Source organism: Trichosurus vulpecula, chromosome 7, assembly GCF_011100635.1.
Source record: "Trichosurus vulpecula isolate mTriVul1 chromosome 7, mTriVul1.pri, whole genome shotgun sequence".
Taxonomy (NCBI): Eukaryota; Metazoa; Chordata; class Mammalia; order Diprotodontia; family Phalangeridae; genus Trichosurus; species Trichosurus vulpecula.
The window spans coordinates 206,827,509-206,840,151 of NC_050579.1; positions in this window are offsets into that span (position 1 = coordinate 206,827,509).

The window sequence follows — 12,643 nt, forward strand, 5'->3', positions numbered from 1 at the left end:
TAAAAGGAAACTTATTCTCATTAGAAAAACTAGTTAGGCAGGTGTAGTGGATGGGGTGCTAGATATAGAGTCAAGAAAACCTTTGTTCAAATCCTCCCTTAGACACCAACTAGCTTTGTGACCCTGGGCAAATCATTTTATTCCTATGGACGTCAGTTTCTTCGTCTTTAAATAAGCTACTCTGAAGTTATGTATTACTTAAGGCATGGTTCAGTGGATGGAGACTGGGCTAATGAGTCAAAAAAATCTGGGTTCAAGTGTTGCATCTGATATATAGTGGCTGTATGACCCTATGCAAAGCACCTAACCTCTCAGTGCCCCCGATACTACCCAAAACTACAAATTTCACATCAGGTGCTGATCTTAATGGGTAGAAGGAATTCCTGACTGGGAATACAAATGAAACTATTGGTGCAGATAATAATAACATCAATAGTAATAACAATAATTCAATTATCTAGGAGACAAGGAAGGGTAGATTTTTGGTCCCCAAAAAGGAACCTTGATCCTGTAACGTCAGTTTGTTTCTACTCCTTTAAATGAAGTCTTGCCTTAGAGTGGGTCTTGTTTAGACTTGGCCTCAATGAGGTGAACTAGACTATGCCTATTGTCTTGAGGCAACTTATGTCTTATTCAAATGCTTCAGATGCAATAAAATCTCATTGACTTGGGCCTGCCCCTGTAAACCTCAATTTTTAGAAGCTTTCAGTGTCAATTACCTCCCACAACAAAGCAGTAAGCAGGTCTCTTGATATTGCCCAAAGTGTCATATCATCAATCGCAAGCCTGTTTACACTTCACAGTAAAATTTAATTTCTTGTCGTTCCTGCTGAGAGTTAGGCTGCCTTAATCAATTGAATTCTTAAGGAAAATGAGAGTCTCTGAGGTAAACCTGAACTTATTAAAACTGAGCTTCCAATCAAAATTTCCAGAAGCAATGGGGTTTCCTAATTCAGTTCATTCAATACATGCAACTCAGCAGTTTTAAAGAGGTATTTGCTGGGATGTGGTGAATTCTCTCCCCATTAAGAAAAGTTGAATAGAATTCAATTCATGCAATATTAATAACTCGTTCTACTTTACAGCTTAGTAATAAAGTTATTTATGCTGCCAGCGGCATTTAGTGACATTAGCAATGGAAAAATATCACTACACAGGCATGACCGGGACTATGCTATTTAAAAACTGAAGAACTTCAGCAGAACTCTGCAATATTATACAACATATCTTTGGACAAAAGGGAAAATGACTCCAGGACAAATACACATCCAACATATTAGCACGTAAAAGCAAAGAAAAATATTCTAAAATAAAATAGCAGGGCACTGCCTGTGGAAACAAAAGAATCAGGAAGATGGGCCAGAGACAGGATCATAATGAATAAGTAAAATCTGTATAAAGATGAAAGGGTTGATGCAATACAAATTATCTCTCTTCCCAGGTCAACTGCATTTTTTTCAAGATTTAAGTTAGACTCTTGCCAGATTCCTATGTATAGAAGCAGAAATTATGCTCCGAAAGGAGTTTTTATTTTTCTAAATACACAGTTATATTAGCGCCTAATCAAGTGTCATTTAGTTATTGTTTGATATTGTCTCATGCATATCAGTCATATCTTCTTGTAAATTACAAATACTATAATGATGATGATAATGATAATGATGATAGTAGTAACAATAAAAACATTGAAGATCTATGATGACCGTAATGGCAATGATGATACATAGTAGATAGAGATCCAACTTCAAAACCAGGAAAACCTAGGTTGGAGACCTTCCTCTGACACTGATTGTAGGCAAGAGACTTAATCTCTCAGTTCTCTAAGTAATTCTCTATGACTACAAGTTGCAGAGAAGGAGCCAACCAACCTATATCACTAGAAAGAGATTCCTTGCCTGGGAGCTCCCTGTGCCAATAAAACTACACTCTAAGTGCCTATCCTATAACACTTAGGCATAGGTTTCCAAAATGGGCAATACCACCCCTTGGGGGGTACTGGAACAATGGAGGGGGCAGTAGTAGCCTTGGGTGCAGTTGGGGGAATTGAATAAAAATAAAGGGGTGGAAGAAGCATAAGAAAAGATAAGAAAATTTTTAAAAACTGTTAACACATGTTTCCTCTATTGCATAACAGAATTAAAGTAGTAGTGGTAACATTATTTTCCACATAAACACACAAAATGCAAGTTATAACCTATCAGTGATCAAATCCACTGACAGTTCTCAACAACCAAGTGTTGGCATATGAGTGTGTCATGCATTGCCAGGAAGCCCAGCAACATCAGCAGGAATATCTTCATGTAATGACTTGTTTACAATACAATACTATATAGTTACATGGCAAAACATGGCATCATCAAAATTTCAATGCAGGAAAAAAACCACAAATTCACAATAAACCATTAAATTTAAGATGTGTCATTTTAAAATTTTTTTAATTATGCAAATTTCAAAAAAAAAATCATTAAAGGATTAAAGTTGATTTCAAGTGTGGAGGCACTGAGTAATTTTTTTTAAATGAGGGTGGTAGGCCAAATAAGTTTGGGAACCTCTGACTTAGAGGAATCATGGAAGAGTGGTTCTTAGGTACTGCAAGAATGTTAGGCTTAGAATCAGGAAGGCCTGGGTGCAAATCTTACCTTTGACATTTATTAACTGTATGACTCTGGGTGGTCTTTTAACTTCTCTGACCCTCAAACAATTTCCTAGGACTTCTGATTTAGCCATGAGTGGGTAGAGATTAGTATTAGTATACTCCTGAAATAACAGATTCTTCAAGTAATTGTATTGAGAGGTTTACAAAGCACTTTGTTCATAGCAATCTTGAAAGGAACACAGGGTGTAAAATGATTGAGATGGACTTAGAAGACATGTGTTGAATCCTGGTCCTTTCAACTTGCCACCACCGATGTGACTTTAGTGAATAATTTAACCTCTCTTTATTTATGAGATCAAAGTGTTGGGCCAGATAACCTTGCAGTTATGTTCCGTTAAAGTCCCTTATCTTCCCTTCCATCTCTAAATCTATAATCTTCGTTTTACAGATGTGGAAACCAAAGCTCAAAAAATAAATAAATGAAAGAATGAATGGATAGATAAATAAAGCGACTTTCCCAGGAGGACACAGATAGTAAGTGTCAGAGCCTGGGCTCAAATGCAGGTCTTCGAATTGGAAGATTCATGATAACATTATGCCTTCTCTTTGACCATGTCTTCCATAATGCTTCTCCCCACAGGCATATGTGCCTTTTCAGGTATGTTGGGGGAGAGGGGAAAGAAGAGAATTATGTACAATAGGGTGAATTCCTTATGAATTTCAGAACATTGGTGTTTTTATTGGGGGTTGTTGCAGGGGGGAAGGAGGAGACAGGGTGCTGAACCTATGATTTAGCCATTGTAGGGAGTTCCTGGTAAACAAACTTCTTCCACCAATGCCAATCATCCCAAACTCTGCAACTCACAATCTTAAGAGGTGGCTGGAATTCTAAGAGGTTAACTGATCTAAGCTAAGCTAAGCAGAGGTAGGAGTTGTTGAACCCAAGTCATCCTGACTCTAAGTCCAATCCACTGCCCTCTTTTCCAGGCTGCGTCTTTACCAGTAGTGTGATGACAGTGTAGTATAGCACATTACATACTACAAGTTTATGAAAAAATGCACAGCCCCACCCAGAGATAAGTGTCTCACCTCAAGTAGGTGGTCCGTAATTTATTTTTGTTTTGTTTTATTGAACATGTCATTTCATTGGTATAGCAAATTCCTAGGTAGAAAACTACATCTACCAATGCAATTCAGTCAGTCAAAAGCATTCCTTAAGCACTTAGTATGTACCAGACATCATGCTAAGCTCTGGGTCAGCATCTGCTCTGTGATATACACTTTTTTTTCTTTTCTTTTTTAAAAAAAATAATTTATTTTATTCAGAACTTAAGAAATAAAGCAGGCATTTCCATATCGTAGTAGAATAAGAGAAAAGATGATCGCATGTGAAAGACAAATCTATTATGTACAAGTTGCTATTCCTTTCAAATATACATTAAAGTTATAATGTAACTTTCTTTTTTCCCCCTTTTTTTCTTCCCTCCCCCAGTCAGCAATACAACTACTAGGTCTGTTTCCAAAGATGATTAGGGAAAAAGGAGAAGAACTTATATGTTCCAAATATTTATAGCAGCTCTCTTTGTGGTGGCAAAGAATTTTTTTCTTTTTAAATATTTTGTTTTAGTCAGACAAAATCTGTCCCCTCACCTTCTCACCCCAAACTCACTCCACCCACGAATGAGAACGCAAGAAAAACAAAACCCATTGCATACATGTAAAGTAAATCAAAACAAATTTTAGAATTGGGTATGCCAAAAAAATTGTGTCATATGGATTCTGAGCCCTTCATCTTTCTTTCAGGAGCGGGCATCCTTAATTCTCTGAAATCCTGGTTGGTCATTACACTGATAAGAGTTCAGCACAATAGAATTCTATCACATTTACATGCCACGAGTTATTCATCCATTTCCCATTTCTAGACACTCTCTTAGATTCCCATTCTTTGGCCCCTCAAAACGAGAGTGCCTATCAAAGCAGGGTTTGGTATAAAGGGAGCAATCAAGAAGGGGTCTATTATGCCTAATGCCTAGGCCACTGACAGGTCAAGTGACTTGTCCAGGGTCACGCATCCAGCATATTAGAGACAGGCTATGAAACCAAGTCTCCTCGACTCTGGGTCCAGCTCACTATCCACTAAACTTCTCTATCCCTCTTATAGATAATGTGCAAGGTCCATGGTAACCCAGAAAATGTGTAGTTCAATAATAAAAAGGTGATGTGGAAGAATTTAAACCACTTTTCCTTTTACAGGGTATGATAGTAATTGTCTTGTATTAACTTTGCTGTATACAAATCATATGCTGCCCCCCAATAGAATGTAAGCTCCCCAAGGATTGTTTTATTTTTGTTTGTATCCCCAGTGCCTGGAGGCACATAGGTGGCACAGTGAATTGAGTGCCTTGAGTCAGGAAAACTCATCTTACTGAGTTCAAATCTGGCCTCAGACACTTACCAGCTGTGTAATCCTGGGCAAGTCATTTAACCCTGTTTGCCTCAATTCCTCATCTGAAAATTGATCTGCGAAAGGAAATGGTTAACAACTCCAGTATCTTTGCCAAGAAAACCCCAAATGGGGTCACAGAGAGTTGGACATGACTGAAACAACTGAACAACAACAGTCATCAGTGCCTAGCACATTGTTGGCACTTAATAAATAGTTATCGAATTGAATTTTACAAATGGAAAACCTGATGGAGGCAATATGATACTTTCATGCACTCTTTACCAAAACTTACAGAGTAACTTAAACTGGATTTAGAAGAAAATATCTGATATCTCTGATTTTGTTGTTCTCTTGTTGGGCTTTTTGAGGAAATTTCTTGAATTACTTGTCAAAATTCCCCCACAATACAATGATTTTTCATAATATTCTCTTCAAAAGTGGATTTTGGAATTCAAAAGAACATTTGGAATTTTATGGCTTAAAAAAGTCATTGCTTAAACTGAACATTTTCCAGAATGAGTCCTCACCAATTATACTTAATAATCCTACACCCAGTAACACCTGCTTAGTTTGAACACAAGATTTAGCACCTTTCTCAGGACTAGGTCACCAGAGATTTTAGTCTTTAGTCTTGAAGCATCAGGAAGTCTTGGCTCTAAACTGGGTCAAGGTAAAGATAGTACTTAGTGGTCCTTAATGGTCAGAACTAGTTGTGGGTACAGTAAAGGCTTAAATATAGTGCACAAGGGCAGACAACATATCTAGGTGACAGGTCAGACACTTAAGAAACTGACTCAAGAGCTAGAATCTAGACAAGGTCAAGAATTAGAAATATCTCAGCTGATGACCAGTGTCAGATTAAATACCATGGAGAGCTCTAAGGTCAATTATTTGCTCTAAGAAGAATTAGAAGGAAGTGACCCTTTCAAATGATTACAGTTTAGTTCCACTTAGATTATAATGAAATAGATCACTGTTTTACAGAAAAGCAAACAGAAGCTCTGAAAGATGGAATTACTTTCCCTTGGTCATAAGGTTAACAAGTAGTAAATTCCTTTTTTTTTCTATTTCCCTTACACCAAATACTATATGATAGGCAAACCTGTCTTAGCCTTAAAGGTACATCCTTATTAAAACAGATCTTTCTTTCTGATATCAAAGGCTTTCCCTTCATGCAACCAGGACCCCTTTATCATCCACATCTATGGGTAATGTCATATCCTTCTAGTAGCGTTGATTCATGCTAGGATGAGGACAAGATTCAGGCCACTCAACAGCTCACTAGGAGATATATCCCCTTGGGATCCTCAGGCTACCCTCAATTAAAGTATTTCCTATGCATAGTCTAGTACCCTCTTGGACTTTGGATCCGAGTTTTGGCAGGGTGGTCTCTAGTCTAGGTCCTAAAAACGTGTTGGACTTAGGGTCATAAAAAACGCAGGCTCAAATTCTTCATCATATCCATATTATCTCTTAGACCCTGGGTAAATCACCTAACCTTTATAAATCTGATTTTAAAAATTGATTAAATGGAGGTTATAATGGTAACTTTCTCATAGGATTGTTGTAAAGATCAAGTGAGATAATACGAAACACTTTGTAAAACTGAAAGCTTTATATGCATATGTTGTTGTTGTTGGCAGTCAACTACCTTGTCTCTGGTCTCTGACCCTCAGAGAATACCCTAGGAAAGCAAAAGTGCACATGAGCTCTTTCAGAAACTAAGAGAATAACTTCTAAACTGGAGATATTAGTGACCTGAAAAAGTCATGAAAATTTCCAGAAGGGAGAATTATCTCCCAGTGAGCAATGACCCTCTTCTTCTCATTCTAGCCATTCCTACAGCTTGCCATCTGGCACTGCTAGGCAGTGCTTCTCTCCAATCCACCAACTGAACCAGTAGAGATCCTGACAAAAGCCACTAATCACATCTAGGAAGTAGGGTAAGCTGCTAGGAAAATCTGGCTCAATCTTCAAATAAAAAGATAGGAAAAGTAAGCTGTAAGTAAAAGTACGTACACCTAATGAGGTTATGTCATTGAAAGTCACAGTGACATGGAATTGCCTTTTGATTCATAATGGAATTTAATTGGATGCACAAGTACGTGAAGTAACATTAAAGGTAAGAACATCCTCAAAATGTCAATGGGCAAGTAAAATAATGATTATAAAAGTGGAAAAAGAAAATAACTTTTCAGAAATAGATCATTTTCTAAGAATATTTACTTGGAACCCCACCACCATTTGAGAAAATGCAGTTTAAATAGATTAATAAATCTCAGTGATCAAAGGGAATTGACTAAGACTTTTATGGATGGGGGAATAGGACAGAAAATTATGGCCCAAACAATATAATATATGGTTCAATAGATATATATGTACATATATATGTATAACAACATGAATATATATATATATGTATATACAGCTTAAAATTTCAGTCATTTATCAGTCATGTTCAACTCTTTATAACCCCATTTGGGGTTTTCTTAGCAAAGATACTGGAGTAGTTTGCCTTCCCTTCTCCAGCTCATTGTAGAGATGAGGAAACTGAGGCGAAGAGGGTTAAGTGGCTTGCTCATGGTCACACCGCTAGTAAATGTCTAAGGCTGGATTTAATCTCAGGAAGATGAATCTTCTGACTCCAGGCCCAATACTCTATCCATTCTAATATACATGTATGTATGTATGTGTGCATATATATGTGTGTATGTATACATGTATGTATGTATGTATGTATGTATACACACACAGGTTTAAGGTTTGCAAATCTCTTTTTGTTATCTCATTATACCCACAATAGCCCTTTTATACTGGTGCTATTCATTATCTCTAATTATGAAAAATTTAAGGCCTAAAATGTTATTATTTGCTGAATGTATCACAGTTACGTTGTATTAAAGAAAGGAATTCAATCCAGTTAGATGTAGAGACAGAAGTAGATCATAAAAGAAATTCAAATAAAGATAAAATGCATGGATTGCATATACATACACATGTATGGATTTACAATGCAATCTTCCTGCTAACTCAGGAATATTTGAAAGGTTTTTTTATGTGTTCATTTTTGTGCATCTGCATGTTTTCATCATAACATTCCTGAAATTTATTAAAAGCCTCACCGTGTAGGCTTCCCATTAACAGTCATCTAAAAAGTACGTATGAGTTTCCTTCAAGGTTCAGCTCAAATACCACCTCTTTCATGAGGCCTTTCCTGACCTGAATTAAAATGCTTCTTTTGACACGAACTAGTCTCAGTTCCCCCAGGCAACTTACTAAGACTAAAAGTTATCCATAGGTTTCCCACCTATATCAATGAAGCACGTTTTAACAATGTGAGTTTCAAAAAACAAAGAAATTGGAGGTCCAAATGGAAAAAAAAGATTTTACAGATAGTTTTTTCTCACATCTTGTGAAAGAAGTATAAGGATTATTTTCTTTTTATAATTTTTTTTAGTAAACAAAAATCTGTTTTCTCTCCCTCTCACTTCCCTTCTTCACCATCCCATTTAAAAAGAAAGAAAAATAAAACGCTTGTAACAAATATGTGTAGTCAAGCAAGACAAATTCCTGCATTTGCTGTGTCCAAAGAATATATGTCACAGCTGTACTCTGAGTTCATCACCTGTCAGAAGACAGGCAATATGTTTCATTGTGAGCCCTCTTGAATGATGGTTGTTCATTGCATTTATTAGAGTTCTTAAGTATTTCAAAATTGTTTTGTCTTTAAAATATTGTCATTAATTTATAAATTGTTCTGATTCTGCTCACTTTTCTCCGCATTAGTTCTTACAAGTCTTCCCAGGTTTCTAAGAAACCATCTTTTTCATTATTTCTTAGAGAACATTCTCTATGATGATTCCTTTTTTTTTTGCTCATTCTTCCAATTTTACTTCCTAACCTCAGACTTTTTTAGGGCCAGGTTCTGCACATTTCTGGAAGGACTATTTGGGCCATGTTCAGTCCTGTTTTGTGTTCTCTTGGGTCCTGCTGCCATTTTCTCCAATTGTTGACTGGTATGTTGTTTAAGGGTCTCTGGAACAGCTCAAGTTGGAAATCTATAAGCTTTCATGATGCCCAAAACTGTCTCATTCAGGGTGAAACATGATCTCTGCCATCCTTGTCTCAACTTTGCAAGTTTCTGAACTGGGTCGGTGTGCAAGCAACACAACTGTGAGCTTTCCCCTGGTTGGAGCTCCATTAGATTGCTGCTGGACCCAATTACCATCAGCTAGCTGGAAGACTCTGTAGATTCAGAGAAACAGAATGGCAGAGTCCCCTTTGTTTTGAGCTATTTGCTTAGGTTATATCACTATAGAGTTAGGATGGTGGTGTAGGCTTGATCGGATACCTTGTTCTGATTCCAGTTCAGAACCACATAGCTACAGCTCACTTACAAATAATGCTGTTATTTAAATGAAGTAAAATTTGGAAAGTGCTTAGCATAGGACCTAGTAAATAGCAGGTGCTCAATAAATGCTTATTACCTTTCTCCCCTCACTTCTGTTCCTATTCCCCCTTCCTACACAGCCTCAGGCTGTGAGTCACTAGACAGCTCCTTGCCCTGATCTACTTCTCCTAGATACAGGTACTTCAGTCTGCACTGGATCTGTGACCCAGCTCTAAGGTATGAGTGATGAATTGGCACCTGCTCCTATTCCCTGCCTAGTCAGACACTGTTGTGCTTGAACCTCTTCTTAAACTAATGCATATATTCAGGGCTTTGTTCCGTTCCCATGCCAGAAGGCTCATCCCTGTGCCTTCCTAGATAGACCCTCTGTCTCCACAGACCTTTATGCTGATTGGGGCTGGGGAAAAATGACTCACTATGATTAATTTCTTGGATTTTCCAATCAGGACTCAGACTGGTGAATTTTCTGGGTCTTTATGGATTAGTTGTGAGGGGGAACTGTGTCTTATTGCTTCCACCTACTTTGCCATAAAGTAGAACATTGTTGGTTTTCTAAAACTGTTTTTATTTTCATTTTCCATAGAGTCTTAGATTTAGAGCTAGAAAGGACCTCAGAAGCCATCCAGTACAGTGGTTCTCAATGTTTCCTATTCCATGAACAACTTTCAACAAAACAGGAACAAAAAAAAACTGTGCTGTGAATCCTCATGTTAATTTAGTATACCACTCATAACATTCTTTTAGATTTAATCCTTTGTACTTATAATAGTTACAATGATACCTTTGGTCACAAAAATATCCAAATTAAGATGTACATTATATAATTAAAATTATAAATTTTTCCATCTATAATTATTAAAAACTCTAAATACAAAATTACATAATTATGAACCTTTTATGTGGCATATTCTGTAATCATTAAGAGAAGTAATTGAGCAAACCCTCTTATGTTTAGTATTATTTGTGATACTTAATATTAAATTTCTTTTTTAGAAAACTAAAGATAAAAAAGAAAGAAATTTGAAAAAATTTTCATTTTACAATTTTTTCAGTAAAAATGTTTTTAATGAAATAAGTTATAACTTTGAAGATATTTATCATAATAATCACATATAAACCTACTTGCTTTTAAAAATATTTTATTTTCCCCCCAATTACATGTAAAAATAATTTTAATATTATTTTTTATAATTTTGAGTTTGAAATTCTTTTCCTCGCTCCCTCCATCTCTAACTTACCCTTTCTATGAAACAGTAAGCAATCTGATATAGGAAATATATGTGCAAGCAGGTAAAACATATTTCTTTATTAGTCATTTTGTGAATAAAACTTGAACCAAAAAAAGAAAGTGAAAAATAGTATGCTTTGATCTGTATTGAGACTTCTTCAGTTCTTTCTCTGGAAATGGATAGCCTTTTTCATTATGAATCCTATGGTATTGTATTGAATCACTGTATGGCTGAGAATAGCTGAATGATTCACAGTTTTTCATTGTGCAACATTGCTCTTACCGTGTGTGGTGTCCTGGTGCTGCTCACTTCACTCTGTATCAGTTCATCTAAGTCTTTCCAGTAAACCTACTTTCAATGTTGGATTTTTTTTTGAACAAAGATTTGTAATATTTGGCTAATACCAGATAAGCACAGTTTTAAATCTCTTTCCTTATCAATTTTATTTCTGTATTTTGATATAAAACAAGACTATAACAAAAATGTACACTCACACAAACGTGATGTAAATGGTAAAATTTTATAAGCTAGGCTCTTGCTAAGAGATAAAAATTCATTGTTACAATTTTTATCCATTTAACCAATTGACAAAAATGAAGAGCTATTTATAATATAAAATATCTACTTAACTACTTGCTGATGACAAACATTATATTAAATGATAAGTGTACTTAAAACGCAATGGCATATGTTGCTTCATTTCTTTAAACAATGTTTATATATAAACTAACCTTTATAAGAAAAGAATCTCTTCAAGATGGTTTTCTTCTTGTCTACCATTAGCATATAACCTACACTTTTACAGAAACCCCACTAGTGACTGACTAGTGTTGCTAACCAGTTCATTTGAATAACATAAAAATAACATAAGTAGAAGATAAGCTAACATCAGAAAACTGCCTTAAGGAGGTGGAGCCACAATGGTAGAGTAAAGACAGGAACTCACCTGAGCTCTCCTCCAAACCCGTCCAAACCCTTTAAATATGAGTCTAAACAAATTCTAGAGCAGCAGAACCCACAAAAATAAACTAGAGTGAAACAAATTTCCAGCCCAAGACACTTGGAAGGTCAGCAGGAAAGGTCTGTCACACCTGGGTGAGAGTGGAGCACAGTCTAGTGCAGGCAGAACCAGCACAGCCCCAGCCACAGTAAACCAGGAGCAGGCCTTGGAAGTGACTGACTGCAGTGGTGGCAGCAGCAGTGGCAGCTTCCGGAGCTCTCAGCCCACAATTGGTGAGGAGGTTGAACAGATGGTCAGAAAGAGATTACAGGGGTCTTTTTGTTAGCCCTGAGCCAGGACTCTGTTGCTTTGCCCATACTTGGATCTGGGTCACAGTCCTGGTGGCAGTCCCAGGGCAAGGAGGAGAATGAGCATAGCAGAGCTTGGGGCCTGAGGGGAACAGGGACCCTGGTCACAGTTCCAGGGCAGAAAAGAGTGCTTGTGGTCACTCACAGATCAGAGCACAGGCCAGGAGATAGTGAACACCTCTCCCTAGATCACACCTTAGAAGAACTGAAAACTAAAAGGTCCCTAGAAGTATCTCTGAAAACAGCTGCACAAAACCCCTGAAGCGTGGCACAGTGCCCTCCATCCTGGAACTAGAGGCCTACTTTAACAAACAGTTAGAAGTCAAGTAATAGGGAAAATAAGCAAACAACAGAAAACTCTGACTATAGAAAGTTACTATGGTGACAAGAAAATCAAAACACATTCTCAGAAGAAGACAACAAACTTAAAGTTCCTACATCCAAAGTCTCCAAGAAAAAATATGAATTGGTCTCAGGCCATGGAAGAGCTCAAAAAGAATTTTGAAAATCAAGTAATGAAGATAGAGGAAAAATTGGGAAGAGAAATGAGAATGAGGCAAGAAAATAATGAAAAATGAGTCAATAGCTAGGTAAAGAAGACACAAAAAAAATACTTAAGAAAATAACACCTTAAAAACAGACTAGGCCAAATG